The sequence below is a fragment of the Salvia splendens genome, chromosome 15, assembly GCF_004379255.2.
Source record: "Salvia splendens isolate huo1 chromosome 15, SspV2, whole genome shotgun sequence".
In the NCBI taxonomy this organism is placed as follows: Eukaryota; Viridiplantae; Streptophyta; class Magnoliopsida; order Lamiales; family Lamiaceae; genus Salvia; species Salvia splendens.
The window spans coordinates 29,976,697-29,989,423 of NC_056046.1; the positions used below are offsets into that span (position 1 = coordinate 29,976,697).

At 35.3% G+C, this 12,727-nt stretch overlaps 1 long non-coding RNA gene and 1 pseudogene across 1 annotated transcript; one reads left to right on the forward strand and one right to left on the reverse strand.

The window, feature by feature from the left end:
* Positions 1-2,778: 2,778 nt before the first annotated feature.
* On the reverse strand, positions 2,779-3,663 carry LOC121768134. The gene is made up of 2 exons (XR_006043288.1): positions 3,119-3,663; positions 2,779-2,891 (listed from the first exon to the last, which is right to left on the reverse strand). It is a non-coding gene; the product is annotated as an uncharacterized LOC121768134 (long non-coding RNA).
* A 5,850-nt stretch (positions 3,664-9,513) lies between these two features.
* Positions 9,514-12,049, forward strand: LOC121768127 (annotated as a pseudogene).
* The last annotated feature ends 678 nt before the right edge of the window (positions 12,050-12,727 follow it).

Consider the following 12,727-nt stretch of genomic DNA (forward strand, 5'->3'; position numbering starts at 1 on the left):
TGATACTTTGACAAAGTTTGTGGACCAAAAAAGATGTTCCTTCTTCTCTATAATAGGCAGGGCTATTTTCGTCAGCACCCATTTAATAAAAAAAACAAAATTAACACCTAAATCCCTAACCAGCCGCAATTATTCAACACTAAACACTTAAAAAAAGATCCAATTACGTGGGCCCCACCAGACCATATTAAGGAAACTGAACGGGTCTCAGTGTGTTTTTTTTTATTTATGACTTTACACTTCCACATCAAGTCATTGACAAATTATCATCCTCGCATTTCATATCCACATATCACATCGCAATGCAGTTCAAAAGAACACATCACAAAGTCTCATGTTCTTGAAACTCGCACTTTTCAAAATTTTCACATCGCACGAACATTTTCCCACCTTGTATCTCCCAAATGTTCGAAAAATTTGACACACAATCATCATAAAAATTTGGGACTTCACCCATTTTCACAAAAGTTCAAAAGTCTCACTTTTCTCAACATCATCAAAACAATTCGTTTTCCTCATTTGAAAATCGATAGTACCTCTTTTCGTGATTGAGCATGACGTGTCGGGTGTTGAGCCATCGATAAATGAATTCGTTTAGTCTAAGGATACAAACTAGACCAAGATTGAGAAAGACTCTTGGGTCGAGAGCTTGAAAGAACATAAGCTCTGATACCACTCTGTCACACCCGCCCTTTCTAAGGATAGAAAGAACGGTTTATCACGACTGGGAAGGGATATAAGAAGCGGGGAAGAAAGGGGAATTGAAGTAATATCATACTTAGACAAAAATAGACCGAATAACAATTTATTTAATCTTCAAAAAGATTTATCAGAATGATCGAGTTTAAAGTATCTCGGCGCACAGCGCATTATTCAAAATAGTAAATTGTGTAAGCGGAAGCAATCAAGAGTAAAAGAATGACACCATGAAGGCACGACTCATTCGGTACACGATAACAAGTAGACTTCAGAGGCTCCACTCAAACCCAACACGACTCATCATAGCTCAACCTGCACATAGGGAAAACACATGCAGGGCTGAGTACTTGAAAAGATACTCAGTGGACAGTTGCCGAAAATATTTACATAAAAATAATTGTCAAGCCAATCTCGAGTGATCTTGGGTTTTAGCTTTCAAAATAACCCAAGTACACAAAAGTGTTTCGTTTCCATAAAAAGTCCGTTGCGCAACCTTTTTCCGTTGTCCATACACTATCCAAACTATCCTCGTGAATCGGGAATGTGGCCACATTCCACGACGGTCACTGGACCTGCCAAATGAATGACAAATAGCACACGTCCCCACATGGTGTACACTAGTCTATGATGGGTTTGCGCCCCACACTTGAACACGAATTCGATTAAACATCTGGCACAACCAGGCAACCAGCAAAAAGCCAGGACAGATAGGTATTCCACAAAATCCAAAACACGGCATGAAAATCATTCATTTCACGTCAAAGAATTTATCATTATTGGGAACAAAGCCCAAAATATTTCATGAACGGTACTTAAAAGAAAGTCCACCTCGTTCGCTTAACAGATATCACAACTTGAGTATTCCTCTTTCCGGATTAGGGTCTCACGGAACAATTCCCTTTAAACAAATAAAGTAGTAACACAACAATTAGCGCGAGAAAACTACTAACTAGAATTTTTTGCACTCTAATTAAAGTCTTTTTTATCTCGTTTCTTGATTTTTGCGTATTTTCGAGTGTTCGGCGGCCGCCCAAGGCGTCCCGTACGACACCGGTCGGCCGCTCACGCCTAAAATTTCTTCGTTGGCTCCTTGTATTTTCCACGACGATGTTGAAATAAATTCCCCAAAATTATTTAAGTACATAATTACATTATCGCAACATTTCCCTTTGCAAAATTATATTTATTTCAGATTTGGGATTATTCCTGAAATTAATTAAATAATTCCCCACAATTAAATTAAATTATCAGCCCAAGGAATTAAGTTAATTGGCCCAAAACTTAATTATTTCACCCCATCCTTCTTTCTCCAATTTAATATTTGAGGCCCAACTTAATTAAAAGAAGGATCCCAAATCCATATTAACAATAAAAGCTCGATTTCCCCAAAAAAAAAGAGGGGTTCCCCCCCCCCAAAAAAAAGAGTGGGTTTTCCCCCCCAAATAAAAGAGGGGTTTCCCCCCCAACAAAAAAAAGAGAGGAGGTTTTCCCTCCTAAAAAAAATGTATGTTTTCCCCCCCAAAACAATCGTTAGTTTCCTCTCCCAAAATAAGTGGTGGTTTTTCCCCCCAAAAAAGTGTGGGTTTTATTCCCTCCAAAAAAGAGAGTTTTTCCCTCCTTTAAAAAAAAGTTGGTCTATAAATAACAGTTTCAATCACTCACAAGATAATCATTCTCTCTCTGTAATTAACTACATGTTCTTTTCTTATTCTCTTTCTTAAATGTTAGTCTCTCTTATTTTTCTTTTACTACTTCTTTGTTTTGTAGGTATTGAAGGTGGAATTTATTTAATTCTTTTTTTTGATCTTTTACTTTTTAGCTTTAAAATGCTAACCATTTCTTATCTTGCAGACAATAAAGGTAAAATATTGTATTTTAATTCTTATAGATTTCGTATTGTTTTATTTAATGTTTAGTGTTTTTTATTCATTAATTATTTAAAAGCTAACTTTTTTTATATTTTGCAAATTATTAAAGGTGAGATCTGTGTATTTTAATTTTGTTGGTTTTAGTATTGTTTCTTTTCTGTTTTGTTTTGTATTTTTATTTTATTAGCCTATCTATTACAAAGATACAAGGTAAAAACAATAAAAAAATAAAAACTCATTCATTATTTTTACAATATCTTCAAGCGTTTTGCAGAAATCGTCTTTATCTTCTACGCAGAAGTTCGCCAATGTTCACTGCAAATACTGCACAGGGAAAACCAACAGAAGTTAGAACTTTACTTTTTTTAGCCAAAATACATCGATAGTAAATGATTTTAACTTATAGATCTGGATCTAAAAGGAAAACAAAAAATGTTGAATAGAATTACAAAATACGTAACATAATTTTGTTTTTCGCAGGAAGAGCTGAGAATGAGCTAACGCAGTTTGAATTTGAAGATGGAAGGTGGAGAGAATTGAACAGGCGATACCGTAGTTTGATTTTGGAAGATGGTGGAGAGAATTTAGCTACATCACTTAGCATCAGCTCTTCTTGTTTCGCTCCTTTTTTTTTTGAAGCTTCATTTCGTCTTCTCTATCATCATCTTCTTGAAATCTTCCTCGTATTTCTTTTGTCCTTATCATTCACGAAAAACGATAGAAAATAGTAAAATAGTTCACACACTAAGCTTGCTTCAACGTTCCGCGCCATTCCAAAGAATAGAAAAAGTTTCATGGTTCACCGGCCTCCATTCGCACTCTCGATCTCCTTGTCTCGTATCTTGGTAATCTAGGAATTTCGCCCCTCTTCCCTTTCTCGTTCGTTTTCATCGCTCGGGAAAGCGATAGATAAATTGTCAACTTACAACTATGGTTCGCGCACATTCCATCTAGCTTAGTCTTAGGCATTCTAATTTCACAACACATTTCACCACCTCATAGATCAACAACTATCACATTTAAAGTCATTCATACTTAGAATATCAACTTTCATCTTTCATGTAAAAACAAACAATCCATCGTCCCTCATCAAAACTCGTTCTTTTCTCAAACATTAGCCAATACTCTTCTCAACTCGAAATCAATCCCTCACAGAAAGATTCTACTTCCTCCTTCGTATAAAAATTTTCTCCTCTTTCTTTCTCAAAAATTTTCTCCTCTTTCTTTCTCAAAAATTTTCTCATCGTCCTTTCTCCGAAACTTTCTCATAAAAATTTTCACATAAAAAAAATATTACCTCTTTCTTGGTTGAGCGTGGCGAAGCGGGATGGTGAGCCTTCCAAATTTAATCTTGTTTTAGTCTAGCGAATTGAATCTAGACTAAGAATGAAAAAGACTCTCGGGTCTAGAGTGGAAAGAAAAAATGCTCTGATACCACTCTGTCACGATCGCATTTTCTAAGGATAGAAAATACGGTTGATCGCGACTAGGGGAGGATGAAAGAAGCGGGGAAGAAAGGGGAAACTGTGGCACAACTGAAGCTTGAACCGAAATAACTCACATAGTATATATCAGAGTGCACGATAAAAAGAGTGCAAACTCGACTTTTGCAGTGCAGTGGAAGAGTCAAGAGCAGATAACGTTGTATATGGAGACACGTCGCATCCGAGTACTATTCTATTGAAGGATCTTCATCGTCTATGCTCAACATCGCCTGCCGTCATCACTGCTCAACCTGCACATTTTTAAAACATATGCAGGGCTGAGTACTTGGTGTACTCAGTGGACACGTGCCGAAATATATTTTCATAACAACTGATTTTGTCAAGCCACTCTTTGAGTGAACTCGGGGTTTTAGGAAAAGTCCGAGAACACTAAAAATTTTTCTTTTCCTTTTTCAAAAGCGATCTTTCAATCTATTTTCCTGGAACATATGCCGTATCTGACAAACCCGATTTCACTATCTCTTGTTCATTCATCAATCCATTCATCATTCATCGGTCCTTTCATCAATTATCATATCTTAACATTCAAGTGCCGGGGAAATGGTTACCTCCCACGGTCACCCATCAATCTATTCCATTCAAGTGCCGGGGAAGTGATTACCTCCCACGGTCACCCGTCAATCCATTCCATTCAAGTGCCGGGGAAGTGGTTACCTCCCACGGTCACCCATCAATCCATTCCATTCATTGTTGCAGTCAGATAGGCATAGTTCCAAAACAAAATATGGCTTGACATAACCTTTTCAACTTTTATTTTTTCATAACACATTTTTGAAATGTCAATCATTTTTCTGTCATCAAAAGCCGTACACATAACTTTCAAACTCAACAAAAGCTACACTTCATAAGCACTCGTAAAGCAACACCTAACGACATATAATAACACCAAGCAAATAACACTTATCATAATACTTCACATTAAATAGCAAGCTCGCACTTAACATCATATCTTAATTAGAAAGCACATATAAATACTTTTCATAAAAACTGTAAACATACTTTAAAGAGAGTCTTAAAAATACTCAGTTCGAAAGCCCACCTCGTTTGCTTAAACAATTCAATATTCACTTAAGGCAAACCCTCGTTCCTTGTGCTCACGTACACACAATAACCCTTGCCAAACCACAATACAAATCAGCCTTCCATCAATTCACATTATCATGCATGTCCTATCGTTCCTTTTATCATTCTCTTAAATTACCCATCCCAACATTCATCAACATAAGGAAAACATGCCATAATATTTCTCAACGTGCCACACATAATCACGTCATAGGATACATTCCTAAAAAATACATGCATCATATAATTCACTCAACTTGGCAACAAGTGATATTTCCACATAACCACGAATCTGGCAGAACTGCGCAGTTGGTTTGTAAAATCACCAAAAATCCATCCGACCTCATATGAAGCTAAAATTTGGTCACAACACAGTAGACACATTCAAGTTCATCCAGTTAAAATTTCACACCGAAATCATATCATTTGGTCAGTCCGACGTTCTGGCAGTACTGCGCGGTTCGATTGAAAAATTCTGGTCGGAACAATGAAAATTGTGGTCGGAACATAAAAATTCTGGCAGTACTGCGCGGTTCGATTGAAAAATTTACCAAAACTTCATCCGATGTTCAATGAGGCTGAAATTTTCACAAAATATAGAAGACACTTCAAATTACATACAGTCAAAAATTCACATCAAGATAAGGCCATTTGGTCGGTCAAATAGAAAAAGAAACTTTCTGGGCGAGAATACAAGTTTCTGGCAGAATTGCGCAGTCAACTTCAAAAATTTATTAAAAATTTATCTCTCGTCAAAAAGGTCTGATATTCACACACAACACAGATAATACCTTGAAGGTTACTCAGTTAAAATTTCGTGTTAAAATTCGATCTTTTGATTGGTCAAACACACGTCGGAATCCACTGTCCGAACACCACAGTTTTCAGGCTTCAAAATTTCGAGATCAGGGTTTCTTCCTCATTCATCCAAACACAATTTTTCATGCTTCCAACACACAATCATGCTTCAAAAGGTTCTCACAATCATGTTCTCATATATTCACACATCATTCACCAGTGATTCATTCAAACTTCACACATATTCATTTAAAATCGCATATTCACAATTGTTCTCATACAAACACAAATTTCCACCAATTAATTATGCGATCTAAGATTCATACACTCACTATATGCATGAAGGAATCAAGAACAAGGTTTCAATGGAGAAGATGCGGAAAAGATTCAATTATACCTTCTTGAATCGAAAACCAAGCGGTAGAAGCAAAGATTGATGCGATTCGTCGGGAACTCTTGAAAATCAAACTCCAATGGATGCAAGAACAAGGATTGGAAGAAATTTTGGAGAGGATGAAGAGAGGGCGAAAATCTTGATGGTAGCTCTTTGTTGGTGAAGTAAAAGAATTTGGAGTGGATGGAAGTTATATATAGAGAGACAAAAGAGAAACAAAAGCATGGAATGAAAATTACATTTTTCACAAAAGACAAAAACTCCCAACTTGTCATTTCGAAACGACGACTAATAAATGCGGCCGTCGTTTGGAAAACGTGAAATTTCGTTTGGAGTTGAACCGTGGTTCGTAGAACGCGAACCGTCGTTTGGAAAACGTGAAATTTCGTTTGGAGTTGAAGCGTCGTTCGTAGAACACGAACCATCGTTTGGAAAACGTGCTTGATGTGATGCGGTTCTTGTCAAACTTTTCGTCTTAATTTGATGTCGAAAGTGGATTTGACACGTGGTCCATCCTTTCGTGTAGGTATCGGGAGTAAAAAAAATATGGTGATCGAGCAAGACCCGGAGGAAGGAAGACGGCTGTCCCGGGGCTGCCCGGCGCGAGTCCGTCCCGGCACGACTCTTGCGATGTCCGAAATCGTGTTCTTATTTTATTCTAGCATCGAACTCGTTGTAAAAACGCTTTTGGACTTTTATTTGTAGAAAGAACCTCTCAACTAGCTATTAGTTCTTCAATGCTAAAAGAACTTCATTCAGCTGACGACATGATACTTACTTTAAACATATCACTCGATCACAACGCGAGGTGAAAGAGATTAGATACGAATAACAACACTAAAGAGTCAATTTTCCACAAGTTAGAAAAAAAAGTGGGTGTTACATCCATAGAAGGGATTTATAATAAATGAGATGTATATTAAATTCAACCCGGCCTACTTATATTTTTCTTTTGTTTCTTGTAACTTTGTTTATAGTTTGGCGTTTTTATATATTAAATTTAGTGAAAGATATGCATTAAAATCCCACTAGTCACGAATAAATATATTATTTTCATACGGTTAATTTTTACTGTGAATTATCTAAGTTTATACATTCAAAATATTATTCTCGATTCTCACATAAAATGTGATTTTCACATTAATCCATGAACACAGATAAAGTGATGTAATTATGTTATGACTATGAAAAAAAAATACACTAGAACATTTAGTGTCTTAATACCTTCATAAATAACTTTATAGCGCCTAAATTAACACTTTATTAAGCCATAACGTGTAGTTTCTTCATAGCCTCCAATAAATATAGTATAAATTCTCAATTGATCCTTGATTAACACTCTCCTTTTCATTAGCCGTTGCATATCTGCTATTCTTTCTACATCGTTGGGTCGAAGACTTGAAGCACAACGACAGAAGCTTGATTCTGGCCGTATTCATGGGCCTGCGGTGGGGTCGGTCGGCCCCCCTCGACCCCAATCGCCGTTCATTCCTAGATCTGGTTATATGTCTTGGCCATATTAAAATACTAATTTTGTTAATAATTAATGGTTAATTAATATCATTTTGACTTCATGAATGAGTTAAATATGGATTGACTTGATTAACATGTTAAATATGAATTGAAATATATAGGTTAGGACCAGAAGCGAAGACACTTAATTGATTATTATTCTATAGGACAAAATATGTTTTTTTAATATACGAGCCTAATTTTGGACTTTAAAATACAAGTACTCTACTAATTATTAATGTATAGGATAAAAATGTTTTTGTTAATATAGGAGCCTAATTTTAGACTTTAAAATACAAGTACTCTATCTAATTGACAAAATTTATTAATGTATAGGACAAAATATGTTTTTTTAATATACAAGCCTAATTTTAGACTTTAAAATACAAATACTCTACCTAATGGACAAAATCTTTAAACTGTGGATCAAAATATCTTTTTAAATAAATATGCGAGACAAAATTTAAACTTTAGTCAAACTAAATAAATAATAAGTCTAATATTGTGTCGCATTTTTACGAAAAATTGAAAGTATTGAAACAACTTTACAAATGTTGTGCGTGAATTAATCAAATGTAGTGAACTTAATACCTAATGACCTATAAATACAATAAATTTTGCCAGCCATAACCTAAAGTCATAAAAGAAAATACAAACTGAGACTCGTTCAGTTTCCCTTATATGGCCTGGTGGGCCCACGTAATTGGATCTTTTTTCAAGTGTTCAGTGTTGGAGAATTGCGGCTGGTTAGGGGCTTTAGGTGTTAATATTTGTTTTTTAATTAAATGGTTGCTGAAGAAAATACCCCCGCCTGTTATTGAGAAGAAGGAATATTTTTTTAGTCCACGAACTTTGTCAATGTATCATTTTAGATCCGTGAACTTTAAAAATATCATTTGAAGTCTGTCAACTATGAGTTAATATCAATCGAAATATTTTTTTACTATTTTCATGTTTTTTGGATGAAAATACCCTCAATACTGGGTACATATTTTTAATAAACTTATCACATACCCATATTTTTTTATACATATTTTTACTACTCCCTCCGTCCCTGAAATTTTGTCACATTTCATTTTCTGCACTCGTTTTGAACAAATGATACTTCCTCCGTCCGCAAAATGTTGTCCATGTTTGACTCGGCACTTGTTTTGAGAAATGTAAAGAAAAGTGAGTGAAAGAAGTTAGTGGAATGCAGGTCCCATATTTATATATTGAATTTATAATAGAATGTGAGTATAATGAGTTAGTGGAATATGAGAACCATTTATCAAAAAAGTAAAATAATAGCAAAGCGGACAACATCACGGACGGGCCAAAATGGAAAAACTGGAAAACGTTTCACGGACGGCAGGGAGTAATAAATAATTAATGAAGAAAGGGTAAAGTAAGATAGAGAATAATGTAGATAAGACTCTCTTCTACGTTATTCTCTCTCTTACTTTATCATATGTCCACTTTAGCTATTTATTATCATTTACAAAAACCATATGAGTATGTGATAGGTTAATTAAAAATATGATTGAGGGTATTTTCATCCAAAAAACTTGAAAATAGTAAAAAAGTGATATTAACTCACAGTTGACGGACCTCATATTATATTTTTAAAGTTCACGGATCTAAAATAATATAAAAAAAAGATGTCCCTCCATAGAATATTAGAGCTCCCTATGATTCTCACCTAGCAGAGGCGCCGCTACTACACACAACCCAAAACTTCTACTCCATTAGCCAAGAGCTTTTCTAGGGATTTTCAGATATAAAACAATGAAGCTGATCACCAGAATTCCACCAGAATTAACGGTAAAATGGGTGAGGAAATTAGCAACAAGCAAGTGATACTCAACAATTATGTCAAAACATCTGTGAAAGAATCCGATATGTCGTTGAGAACTTCCAAAATTCAGATCAAAATTCCCAGCGGTTGCGACGACGCCATTTTGGTGAAGAATCTCTACTTATCCATCGATCCTTTTATTCTTGGCCTCATGAAGAATCAGGAGCTCGATTTACCTTCTTTCACACTGGATTCTGTAAGTTTAGTTTTTATTCTGTAAGTTTAGTTTTTTTAAGTTAAATTTTTCTTGTTGAAATTAATTTTTCTTCTGGTTGGAATAGAATTTGTTATACATGTCTTGATTTAAATTGGGGCCCTTAATTTTTTATTTTATTAAAAAAATAGACTTATAATACAATATTGTGTAGATGATCTCATTGGAATATAACAGTAGTATTTTTTCGTTTGATGAATAGTTTGAGATTTTGGGGAGAAAAATATAAACTGTATCTTTCTATTGATAAAATGTTTGTTATGTCTTTTTGATGTTTCTGCAGAGGTCTTGTTTGATGAATAGTTTGAGATTTTGGGGAAAGAAATAAAAAATGTTATCTTTCCATTGATGCAATGTTGGTTGCATCTTTTTTGTGTTTGTTGACCTTTTTCTGGTGATAGCCTATTTATGGATTTGGAGAGTCGAAAGTACTGGATTCGTCTCATCCAATTTCAAGACGGGCGAGCTAGTTTGGGGGTTTACTGGCTGGGAGGAGTATAGCCTTATTAAAGATCCAGACCAATTGTTTAAGGTTCAAGATAAAGATTTGCCCCTCTCTTATTATACAGGGATTCTTGGTGAGTTTCTTGAGCCCCTTGTGATTATCGACTTCAAATTTCACGCTTGATTCATGCTTCCTAGTGATATTTGTCTGATCTAGAACTAGTTGTTTGTGATTCTGCAGAAGTTATGTATGCAGTTAAACTGTTAACGAAAACGAGCTATTGATGAACTATATAAGCTTGAATTAATAGATTGGGAAATACTGGATTTGTAACGTTTATCTTGATAGTTTCTGAAAAACAACAGTAGGAGATGTACGAACTTGAGACTGAAAATAAACGTGTTTCGCATTATCATTTTAGGCATGCCTGCCATGACAGCTTATGTTGGGTTTTTCAAGTTTTGCTCTCCCAAAAAGGGTCTACTGCATCCGGAGCTGTTGGTCAGCTCGTTGGTCAGTTTGCAAAGATCGCAGGGTGTTACGTTGTTGGGAGTGCGGGGAACAAAGAAAAGGTCAGAATCTAATAGCTTATCGAAAACTTATTAGATTGTTGGCTAGATTGGTTGTCGATTTATGTGCTATTTTTCTTCTGTGGCAAGTTTATGTTTCACATTTGATGAACAAGTCGGCTTTTGCATTGATGAAGGTCGATCTCTTGAAGAACAAATTCGGGTTTGACGGAGCATTCAACTACAAAGAAGAGCAAGACTATAATGCAGCGTTGAAGAGGTTCTATCATTGCTATAAAAATGTGTATACTTATTTAACATTGAAGAATAGTTAGTAATTTAACACACAATACACATATTTATGTTCTTATATAACAAAAGAATCCTTTTGTATTGAACACAAATTTCATAAAAACTAGCAAAAAACCGCGAAGTTTGGTAAATCAGCTGAGAAAACCACCAAGTATGGATCAGTTCACAATCATCCCACGACTGTGGATAACAAATCCAAATATATAATTTTTTTGGTTAGATTTTTGAAAGAATTTGACCAAATTTTATAGTTTTTTCGGCAATTTATCGTTATGTAGATAATACTCACAAATTTGTGTTGTTGTTAATTAGGTACTTCCTCGATGGCATCGACATCTACTTTGACAACGTGGGAGGGAAGATGCTCGAAGCGGTGCTAAACAACATGAGACTCAACGGCCGTGTTGCGCTTTGTGGGATGATCTCCCAATACAACAGCCTTGAGCAGCCTGAAGGCGTCCACAACTTGATTAACGCAATAGTAAAATGGGTCCGTATGGAAGGATTTTTCACTAGCGACCACTACCATCTCTACCCCAAGTTCCTGGAGGTGGTTGTGCTTCTAATCAAGGAAGAGAAGATCACATACGTCGAAGACATAGCCGAAGGCATTGAAAGCGCGCCTGAGGCTCTCTTTGGCTTATACTCCGGTCGCAACGTAGGGAAGCTGTTGGTGGTGGTTGCTCGTGAGTAATTCTGTTTTTACCATCGGAAACAAGGAAGGACTTAAATAAGGCTATAATCATGAATTATAAATATATGAACATGAATTTGATGTATTGTTATTAGTTTAAACAGGTAGCACCTCCAATCCTCCATTTCTTATTTATCTCTTCCCTTCACTATTCATGGCTCTCATTATTTCATTTTCTATTTAATATATTTATTATAAAACTTAGTCAAAATACGAGATTTCTGAATTTTAACTTCCATAGACGTCTCTGGTAGGGATGTCAATCGGGTTCGGCCCAGCGGGTTTCAGGCCAACCTTGCCCGAGTTATGGGTCACTCAGGTGCGGGCTAATCAAGTAGTGGTTTTTTTCAGGTTATAGAAGTTCAACCCTAACCCTAAAAACTCGGGTTTCGGGCTAGCCCAACGGGTTAATCGGTTTGTTACCGATAAATTTAACATGTGATTAATCAAATAATGTTGAAAATTAGTTATATTTATAAAATGTAAAACATTTAATAATATTGAATTTGAGATATATGCTTAAATTCAAACATAAACACGATTAAATACTATTGAGACTTATGCAAAATAAAACATAAACATCAAGAAATTTCAAAGCATATTTTAGAATTTTAAATGTTTTTCTTAGTGAATTTGAAGTTTCCAATTTATTTTATCTATTATTATATTAATAAAATTTAGTATATAATTTATATATTTAATATAAAGTTGAAAGTTATTTTTTTTAGTTATCTATATTATAAAATAATCAATGAAGTGTTGAATTAGGAGTCAAACAAATCGGGCCAACCCTAATTTTACCCCCGTGAAGCGCAATTATATTGACTCTTTTGCCCCCCGGCGAGGTCCGTGTTTTCCCTTTTCCTTCACCAAAAAGG